Genomic DNA, 9,649 nt, shown 5'->3' with positions numbered 1-9,649 from the left:
AAGAAATGCTCAACAATTGGTCATCAGGGAAATGCAAGTTAAAACCACAACAAGGAACCATCACACACTCACTAGAATGACTTTTTTTTTTAATTGACAGTTCCAAGTGTTGGTAAAGATGTAGAACAACTGAAACTTTCATACACTGCTGGTGGAAATATAAAATGGTACACCCACTTTGGAGAAATGTTTGACAGTTTCTTACAAAATTAAACAACATATCATCCAGTAATCCTACTCCTGGATATTTACCCAAGATAAACTAAGATATATGTCCACAAAAAGATATACTAGGATGTTTACAGGAGTTTTATTCATAATAGTAAAAAACTAGAAATAGCCCAAAGTCCATCAACAGATAAAAGGATAAACTGTGATATATTCATACAATGGACTTCTACTCAGCAATTAAAAGGAACAAGCTACTGATAGATGCCATGGCATGGATAAATCACATAGACATGCTGAGTCATAGAAGTCAGACACAAAAGACTACTGTTATGAACTGATTGTGTCCCTCGCAAAATTCGTAAGTTGAAATCCTTTCCTACAATGTGACTGTATTTGGAGATGGGGCCTTTAAAGAGGTAATTAAAGTTAAATGAAGTCAAAGGGCCAATAAGTCAAATCCAATAGGAACCTATTGAATTGGGGCTCTAACCCAATAGGACTAGCGTCCTTATAAAAAGAGGAAGAGACACCAAAGATGTGTGTGTCCTGAGAAAAGGCCATGTGAGGACACAGCCGGAAGACAGCCATCTGCAAGCCAAAGAGAGAGGCCTCAGAAGAAACCAAACCTGCCGACATCTTCATCTTGGACTTCCAGTCTTTAAAACTGTAAAAAATAAATTTCCATTGCTTAAGCCGCCCAGTCTGTGGTATTTTTTGGCAGCTCTACCTGCCAAATACAACTACATATTGTACAATTCTATTTATATGAAGTTTTAGAACAGGTAAGGCAGATCAGTGGTTGCCTGGGCCCTGGGATAAGGAGACAGATACTGACTGCAAACGGGGACAAGGAAACCTTTGGGGATGATGGAAATATTCTGTTTTACTGTGGTGGTGGCTGCATGGATATATGTATTTGTAAAACATCAAAATGTACACTTAAAATTGGCACATTTATGAAAATTATACCTCAATAAAGTTGATTTTAAAAGAAAATATTTCTCTGTGGAATGTGGATGTCTGATATTCAGAAAAGGAAACAAAATATTTTGGTAAAAAGCATAGACAAACTATGGAATGGAATGTAAGGGAGTTGTGAAGTCTGCCAGTGCTTCATAACTTCCATTCTGCAATTTTGAATGTTTAGAGAGGTGCATTCCCAGCAAACAAGGCTTTGCATAGTCTCGCCCCTAAGTCCAAAGTGGGATGCAGATGGAGCTCTATATGCTAAAGGCCCCTGGAATCATAACCGTGTGTTTCCTAAAGTTTATTCATCAAAACAGCCAACATTAAACATTAATCAACTAGTACAAAAATTGTATGTTCTTAAAAAAAAAAAAAGCCGGGCTCGGTGGCTCATGCCTGTAATCCCAGCACTTTGGGAGGCAGAGGCGGGCGGATCACGAGGTCAGGAGATCGAGACCACTCTGGCTAACATGGTGAAATCCCGTCTCTACTAAAAATACAAAATTAGCCGGGCATGGTGGTGGGTGCCTGTAGTCCCAGCTACTCGGGAGGCTGAGGCAGGAGAATGGCGTGAACCCGGGAGGCGGAGCTTGCAGTGAGCGGAGATTGCGCCACTGCACTCCAGCCTGGGCGACAGAGCAAGACTCCGTCTCAAAAATAAAAATAAAAAATAAAAAATAAATGCTGAATACAAAATCTTGTATCTTTCTTACCAACTCTCCATTTCTATCGTCAACTGACGCTGAAGTTTTATTTAGCTGGATCCTTCGGGGTGTCCTGTTCTCCGACTTGAACCGGGCGTGGCATCAGAGCCCCTCTGGGATGCTTGACTTACAGTAACCAAAGATCCTTATTATGGCACTAGAGAGTGTTTGCCCTAGTTAGGATAACTACTTTCTAACACGCAGCTCCTGTTTCTTTTCTTACTATACACTAGAAAAGAGAGATGTGGATTAGATTATTTTAAGGTGTTTTCCAGCTATCCCCACCGCCCCGCCCCGCCCCGCCCCGCTCCGCTCTGAGCTTATATTAGGTTCATTCATGACTTCACTCGTTCATCATTCAGCTACATGATAAGGTATCTCTCCGTGCCCAGCTATGTATAAGGGCTAGGGGTGCAGCAGTGGAGACGGACAGGGTGCGTGCCCTCATGGTGCTCACATTTCAGCGCGGGTGGGGAGCGGCAAGCATCCCAAAACAAACCAGCTTCAACAAGAATGTACTGGTTGGATGCTGGGGAATCTCGGGCAGGAGGGTGGGCTTCAGGGGCTCCCTGCCTCTCCACGCTTAGTGAAGCTGGTAGTCAGGCGGCCTCCCACTCCAGCAGGACAAAGTCTGGAGCAGGAAGGACTCTCACTTTCCAAAAAACTCCTGATGAAGTACAAAGAGGAGGGACTTTGCCGAAAGCCGCTACAGCTGACCTCTCCTTGTGCCTCGTTGGCCTGACTTGTGTCACGTGCTTTTATTTGAACCAATCACTGTAAGGGAGACAGAACCTGTGGACCAATCAAGCTTCTCCATGGAACTGGGTGTGGTGGGAATCAGTTGGGCGTGCCTCGGGGGACCAAAAATTAGTTACTGCTTATTCTAGTTGTCTTAAATTAACTCGAAGGTGCACGTAATAAACTTAAACAGTAGTTCAAGACAGCTGATAACGCTTTAACAGCTTCCAGACGTACTGACTTCAAATATTGGCGTTAACTGCAAACTAGGGAGTATCTTAACACGAAACAAATCAGGAATGCCAAGAGGTTTCACTCCATGTCTGTTATGAGAGGCGGTCAGGAAAGGCTGCTTTCGGGAGGCAAATCTTGAGCTGTCTCTGGAAGCACACAGCTTGGCTTTGAGTTCCCAGCCCTGAGATTTCCCAGCTGGTTAAGTCCCTTAAGTTCTGGAAGCTTCAGTTTCCTCTCCTGTTAAATGGGCACTATAGTAGCTTTTATGTAGGATTTGTAAGATAACTAAATGAGATACTATACGTGAAGTCCTTTTAGTACAGTGCCTAGCATATAATGAGTGCTCAATATATTTTGGGTATCATTATTATTTAACTTGTGCAGAGTCATCCCAACTGCCAACATCACTAGATAGAAGTGGATAGTTCTCTGTTTCTGACCCACCCCTTCATCTTCTCAGAATCTGATTTTAGGTCGCAGTTGATCAAGTATAGGAGTACTTTGTTACAGGTATTTGTCAAGATTCTGTTCACTAGTATTTCTTTTCTCCCATGCTTCTCCAGCACTGTAGCTTCAGAAGGTGATAGAAAAGTCAGGTTAAGGGTTCTGAAGTCAGACTCCCTGGGTTCAAGACCCTGGCTTACCACTTACTCACTCTATGGCCTTGGGGGGATATTTAAGTTCTCCTCATCTGTAAAGTGGTGTAAAAACAACATATTTGTCATAGGGTTGTTGTGTGTATGGTAGGAACATGTCTACGTGAAGGGCTCCCCAAGGTCCTAGCATTATGGTAAGCACTTGATAGATGTCTCTTGTATTATTACCATTTCATTTATCAACCATGACTCCTGACTCTACTCCTGTTGTCAGTCCCAATCCCTCTTCTTAACTCCAGGTGCTTATTTCCAGATACCTGCTGAACAATTCCTCATAAAGATCCAGCCAAAACTTAATTCTCAATCTATCCTAAAATACACCTTAAAAACACCCATCCACTCTCCTCATTCCCCAAATCTCCTCCTCCTCCTTACAACCATTCTTTCCATTAAGGTCAGCACCTATGGGAAACAAAAGGTTTTGTTCCCTGTTTTAAGAGTTCCAGACATTAGAAAGCCTTGCTCCCCCACCCCCTCACTCCCAAATTCTCAGAGTTTCAGGGCACTTCCACTCAACATAAGGGAAATGAGGCCAGAGCTGTGACGTGACTTGCCCAGGGTCACTAGCAAGTGGGAAGCAGAAGAAATCCATGCCTCCTGCCTTCAAGGTGACTATCCTTCCACCATCCCATGGTTTGCAGTTTCTCTGAGCCATTGAATCGCCCTGCCATGGTTGTCCTAAGGGCCCCCTCAGCAGGCTCACAGTCCTGGAAGTTGGGGAGGGGCGACTGGGGGTGCCCAAGTAGTTCTTGAAACAACCAAAAATCAGATTTTTCATAAGCTGAATCTCTTGTTTATCCTGAGTTGTGTGAGGGTGGGGGAGACGGGGGAGGTTAGCTCCTTTGAGAGTTTCCAAGCATTATGAGCAAAGTCAAACCCAAACTGAAGGATATGAGTCATTCTGAGTGTGCCTCTGTTGGCCACAAATGGGTACAAGAGATGTAAATTCTGCAGAGGTTGTGAGTGGCTTAGCCAGTGTTTTTCAATGAGAAATTCCACAGCATGGAATTTGAGGGTGCCCAAGGGAGCTCTCTGTGCCTCTTACTGCAATCCCATCTCTGTTAGCCCTGACAGATCTCAGGTGAGTAACTCTGCAACTGATTGGTGCTACACAGGGGGCCACATAGGCTTCAGACACCAAAACAGCCATCTAGCTCATCGCGTTCCACTTCCTCAGACTATTGAAGTCACAAAATTCCTGCCATTCCTGAGCTTGTAACAGAGACTCAGACCCAGTGACCTCCTTTTGTTCCCGCTGGGGACTGCAGCCCCTCTGCAAGTTTAAACTGTTCAAATGAGCTCTGGCTTCATCTTAGAGACGCTGTCGGTGAAGGAAAGGGGAGTGGAGAGGCAGTACTGGGAAGGACTTACAAGGTGAAAAAGGATGGCCACGACTTTCCCCATTCCCCTGCCACACCGCTGTGGAAAGAAAAAAAGTCCCAGAGAAAAACTGGAGTATAAAACTGTTCTCTCTTTATGGAGACAGAAAATAAAATAGAGGTTACCAGGGTCTGGAGGGAGCAAGGGACAGGGAATTATTGTTTAATGATTACAGAGTTTTTGTTGGGGGCGATGAAAAAGTTTTGGGTATAGATAGTGGTGATGATTACATACCATTGTGAATTTATTTTATTTAATGCCACTGAATTGTACACACTTACAAATGGTTAAAATGATAAATATTATGCCATGTACTTGGCCACACACACAAAAAAACTACAATAATGTCCTAAACACCCTCCCCCCACATTTCTTTTGAGATGGACTTCAAATAGGCTGGCCCTCGAATCTGTGCGGCTGGGTTCTTTGTCAGGAGATCATTATGCTTTGCTTTAAGCTGGTGGTTCTAAAGAATTATGGATGACACAAATGACTGAAACTGATTTATTTCTCAAGTGTTTGAGGTTCCTTCATCCCTACCCAATAATGTCTAGTCAGGAAAAGCTTGTCTTAACCAAAGTCAGAAAAATAAAAGAAAATGCACAAGCCATCATCTAAAGTAGACCCTGGTTTAAGAAAATCTCAGATTTGGAAAACAAATTGGAGACTGATGATTTGCCTTATGAAAGATCGCTTCCCTTAACAAAAGAGTTTACTCAAAAGTTCTTTAAGAAGAGAGCCCCCGGTGCATTTAATGATGTTATTGGATTAAAAAAATCATCTGGACCATTGAAGGGCACTGCACTGTAAATATATGAATACATTGTATTGTGTTGTTAAGAGTGGGAATAAAAGAGTCAGGATTCTTTGACAAATGGAGCATTTTGGCCTGAAGTAACACAAAGAGAGAGCAAGATGAGTTTTCTTGGCCTAAAATCCTGGCGGCTTTCTGGAAAGGCTTTGGGAGTTTATGTGATTTATTTAAGACCAGCTAAGCCCAAGGCCTGTGATACATCCATTTTGAGAAAAGGCCTGTGCCAAATTTAGGGTCAAAGTTCTAACGCTGCTCATGCTAACCCCCATCACCTGCCCATTTAATCATAAAGGTTCTCAGACGTGAGCTCAGCTCTGTCCTGCAATGGCAGAAAAATATATCTGTTGCCAGAAAGTGGATTCTCCAGTGATGAAGAATGATCCTTATTTATGTCTGCATAGGTACATTCTGGGGCCCATAAAGGTTTAATTGTCCCTCTAACTAGTTTTTTAAAAAACCCACAAAGAGGCTGCCAGCTTTCCCCAGAGTTTAAAACCAACTGAATGCGGTTCTGTGGAAACTGCTTTAAGTGTGCAACTCGCGCCGTGTCCTGGGGCACAAGGCGTGATTGTTTTGGGGACTCAAAAGATGCAGCTCTTAGGAGGACTTTTAAAGTCAGTTTTTGTGGCTGTCGGCTGCTGCTGACCCTGGGTTGCTCTGCAGAGAGAGAGAGAGAAACTCCTTCATCTAGGAGCCAGGTTCTAAGTTACTCCCATGGTGCCACTGCCCCCTGCTGCCACCTTCTGATTGGGGGTGGGAGGCACTCCAGTGTCACAGGGCCTCAAAAGTCCTTTTCTCTCAGACATTGTCTTTGCTGGTTTAAAAGGCTCTCTCAGGAAGCTAAGGACAGAGGAGACACAGAAAGAGAGAAAACATGGCTATATGCTTATGAGACAAAAAGAGAAAGACAGACCCTGGTAACCGAGACTGGATCCAGAGAGAGATACTTTGCTTGACATCTTGGGTGTGTGAGGGGAGCAGTGGCCCATTCTCTGTCACTCCCCTTACAATGCAGTCTCCCCTGTTCATTCATTCCATAATTATTGATTGGACACCTATTACGTCCCAGGCACAACAGTGAATAAAATGCACACAGTCCCTGCTCCCAGAAAGCTTAGTCTCATGGGAGAGTCACATTTCAATAAAGGTTAAGTATGCCAACAAACATATGATTACAAAATGTGATGAGTGCTATGGAGAAAACATGCAGGGTGTTGAGAGAAGCTAATGGAGGGCCATGGAAGGTCCTCTGAGGAAGTTAGGCCTTGTAAGCTAGTTCTGAAGGATGAGAGTCAGGGAGGCGAAAGGGGCTTTTAGAGCAGGGAGAAACATGCTAGGTGGAAGGAACAGCATATGCAAAGACCCTGAGGTCGGAAGAGCAGAGCCTGTGAGGTGTTGCTAATGGAGTGAGATGTGGCTAGAAAAGGAGGCAGTAAACATTGCTCCCAGAATCTTCTTTGTCTTCCGCTTTGAGCCTCCTCCCTTAGAGATTTGTAATGGTTTTCCCATCCATCACACTTCACATTCAGCTTCAAAGGACCACCTCCAGACTGCCCCCAGATTCCCTCAACCCTTCTCCTACTCTTGGGTTCTGTGGAGAAAACACATTTGTCAAAAGACTAAAGCAAATAGTTTTGACGTGCGGTTCTGTATCATAAGGGAGGCTATAATGAAGTCAGTCCGAGTTTACATGACTCCAAATGGTTCCATTTAAATGTCCCACCCTGTATTTATGTGTCCCTACCACTTTAGTTGACTGTTTATCTTCCAGTATACTCGACTGTACTTGCATCTTGGCCTTTATTTAACTTCATCCCTTACTTTCTCCATTCCATGCCCTATCATTTACATTTTTCTTTAGGAAATGTAAATATTTATTTACAGTATTAGCTTTTACTCTTGCATACCTCTATACATTACAGAGTAAACAGACGGTGATATGGGTTCTAGTCCTGAATTTTCCATAAACTGGTGGTGACCTTAGCCAAGTCATTTAACCTCACTGAGCCTAAAATGTTTCTTTGTAAAGTGAGGGGTTTTTCATTTTTGTTTTGTTTTAGTTAGCAGATTTGTATCCAGGATTCCTCTTAAATTCTGTGATTCTCTACCTCTTACAGCCACCTCCAAGTATGTCGCTTGTATCTTTGTCTTTATACACCCCTCTTTCAGAATGTCTTTGTGGATAGGACTGACTTTCTACATAATGTGCTTTTGTGGGGTAGTGTACACAGAATAGTATTTAATAATGAGAATAGACCACACTACTGGGCTTGAGTTAAAGCTCTCATATGTGAGAACATGGTTGAAGAATAGGAAAATTCTAGTTGCAGGCCTGAAATTACCATGAACTGCTTCTCAAACTGGGTTGTAGGCACCCATAGGGATATACAGAGGTGTACCAACAAGTACAGGAAGCCCTTCCTCCTGGAACAAGAATTCTATTCAAAGATTTGAGGGAGGGGCCAGGCGCAGTGGCTCACGCCTGTAATTCCAGCACTTTGGGAAGCCAAGGTGGGCAGACTGCTTGAGCTCAGGAGTTTGAGACCAGCCTAGGCAACATGATGAAACCCCGTCTCAACAAAAAATGCAAAAATTAACAGGGTGTGGTGGCACACACTTGTAGTCCCAGCTACTTGGAGGAATGAGGCAGGAGGATTGCTTGAACCCAGGAGGTCGAGGCTGCAGTGAGCCAAGATTGTACCACTGCACTCCAGCCTGGGGAACAAAGTGAGCCTCTATCTCAAAAAAAAAAAAAAAAAAAAAAAAAAAATGAGGAAGGGAAATAGACTTTAGTATTAAAACAAATGGATGTATTATGAATAGAAAAGTCATACAACATCTTGGTAGAAAAAGGGAACCCTGGGCTGGACAACTTTGGTCATATTTCAGTGTAAGAGGAAACAGGGCTTCTCTTCTGTTCTTGGGTTGCTTGGAAATACTTGCATTATGGGTCATTTGAGGTATGTGCACTTTAATAGGGCAAAGGTGTGAAGTTATCCAGGAGGGGCATTCCTGCTAAATAATGGGCATACGTAGAAACTTCAGTTTTACCCATTAGAAGAGTTTAAAGAGGGTCCTGAGGTTGAGGGAGAGCCAGGCCTAACATAAACCAAAGACCAAATGAGTTAGAGAATTTTTTTTCTTTCTTTTTTTTTTTTTTTACAGGGTCTTGCTGTGTTGCCGAGGCTGGTCTCAAACACCTGGCCTCAAACTCTTGGCGTCAAGTGATCCCCACCCGCCTTCGCTTCCAAGAGTGTTTTGTTTTTTTAGACAGAGTCTCGCTCAGCTGCCCAGGCTGGAGTGCAGTGGCACGATCTCAGCTCACTGAAACCTCTGCCTCCTGGGTTTAAGCGATTCTTCTGCCTCAGCCTCCTGAGTAGCTTGGATTACAGGCGCCCACCACCATGCCCAGCTAATTCTTGTATTTTAATAGAGACAGGGTTTCACCATGTTGGCCAGGCTGGTCTTGAACTCCTGACCTCAGGTGATCTGCCTGCCTCGGCCTCCCAAAGTGCTAGGATTACAGGCGTGAGCCACCGAGCCCAGCCGAGTTAGAGAATCTTACTGAGGACCCCGGCTAAAGGCTAGGCTTGAACTGACCCAAACACTAGCAAGATCTTTCACCCTTTCTCAGTCCTCAGGTAGCACTTCTTGTTCATAGCCCCGGCCCTGGTACTTACCATGCCATTATATGTTATATTTTATTGTGTACATAATAGATACCAGAGTCAAGGAGGTCGTGTGAATTAAGAAAAAGTATCTGATCAAGAGTCAAGATCTTGCTTACTGTGTGACTTTTGGTTACTCTCTGAAACCTCTTTGATCCCCAGCTTGTTCACCTTTCAGACAGTCCAGTATAACACCTGCCTTGCCTACTGAATGAGATTGTGTGCAGAGCATATAGATCTGCGATGTAAAAGTATTCTGTAAATCATTACAGAGAAATCAGTTATTAACTAAGACCCCAAAGGGAAGAAGTGCATATC

At 43.6% G+C, this 9,649-nt stretch overlaps 1 long non-coding RNA gene across 1 annotated transcript; it reads right to left on the bottom strand.

Annotated features, from left to right (window-relative positions):
• Positions 1 to 291: 291 nt before the first annotated feature.
• Positions 292 to 2,568, bottom strand: LOC129144243 (uncharacterized). The gene is made up of 3 exons (XR_008548473.2): positions 2,299 to 2,568; positions 1,851 to 2,070; positions 292 to 835 (listed from the first exon to the last, which is right to left on the bottom strand). It is a non-coding gene; the product is annotated as an uncharacterized LOC129144243 (long non-coding RNA).
• Between the last annotated feature and the right edge of the window lie 7,081 nt (positions 2,569 to 9,649).

This window comes from Pan troglodytes, chromosome 5, assembly GCF_028858775.2.
Source record: "Pan troglodytes isolate AG18354 chromosome 5, NHGRI_mPanTro3-v2.0_pri, whole genome shotgun sequence".
In the NCBI taxonomy this organism is placed as follows: Eukaryota; Metazoa; Chordata; class Mammalia; order Primates; family Hominidae; genus Pan; species Pan troglodytes.
The sequence above is the reverse complement of the archived record's forward strand: the minus strand, read 5'-3'. Positions and strand labels throughout refer to the sequence as shown.